The 359-nt window shown below is 42.1% G+C and overlaps 1 non-coding gene across 1 annotated transcript; it reads right to left on the bottom strand.

The window, feature by feature from the left end:
* Positions 1-255: 255 nt before the first annotated feature.
* LOC130972253 (small nucleolar RNA R71) lies at positions 256-359 on the bottom strand. Its single transcript, XR_009083444.1, has one exon. It is a non-coding gene; the product is annotated as a small nucleolar RNA R71 (small nucleolar RNA).

The raw sequence follows: 359 nt of genomic DNA, 5'->3' as shown, positions 1-359 counted from the left end.
ATGCAACAGAACTGCAAGTTTTATGGACTTCCATCTGAAGATCCTTACCAGTTTTTAACTGAGTTCTTGCAGATCTGTGAGACTGTAAAGACAAATGGAGTTGATCCAGAAGTCTACAGACTCATGCTTTTCCCTTTTGCTGTAAGAGACAGGGCTAGAATATGGTTGGATTCACAACCTAAGGATAGCCTGGACTCTTGGGATAAGCTGGTCACTGCCTTCTTGGATAAATTCTTTCCTCCTCAAAAGCTGAGCAAGCTGAGAGTGGATGTTCAAACCTTCAAACAAAAAGATGGTGAATCCCTCTATGAAGCTTGGGAAAGATACAAGCAGTTGACCAAAAGGTGTCCATCTGACAT

This window comes from Arachis stenosperma, chromosome 3 (genome assembly GCF_014773155.1).
Source record: "Arachis stenosperma cultivar V10309 chromosome 3, arast.V10309.gnm1.PFL2, whole genome shotgun sequence".
Taxonomy (NCBI): Eukaryota; Viridiplantae; Streptophyta; class Magnoliopsida; order Fabales; family Fabaceae; genus Arachis; species Arachis stenosperma.
Note: the sequence above shows the minus strand (reverse complement) of the source record. Positions and strands in the feature narration are given on the sequence as shown.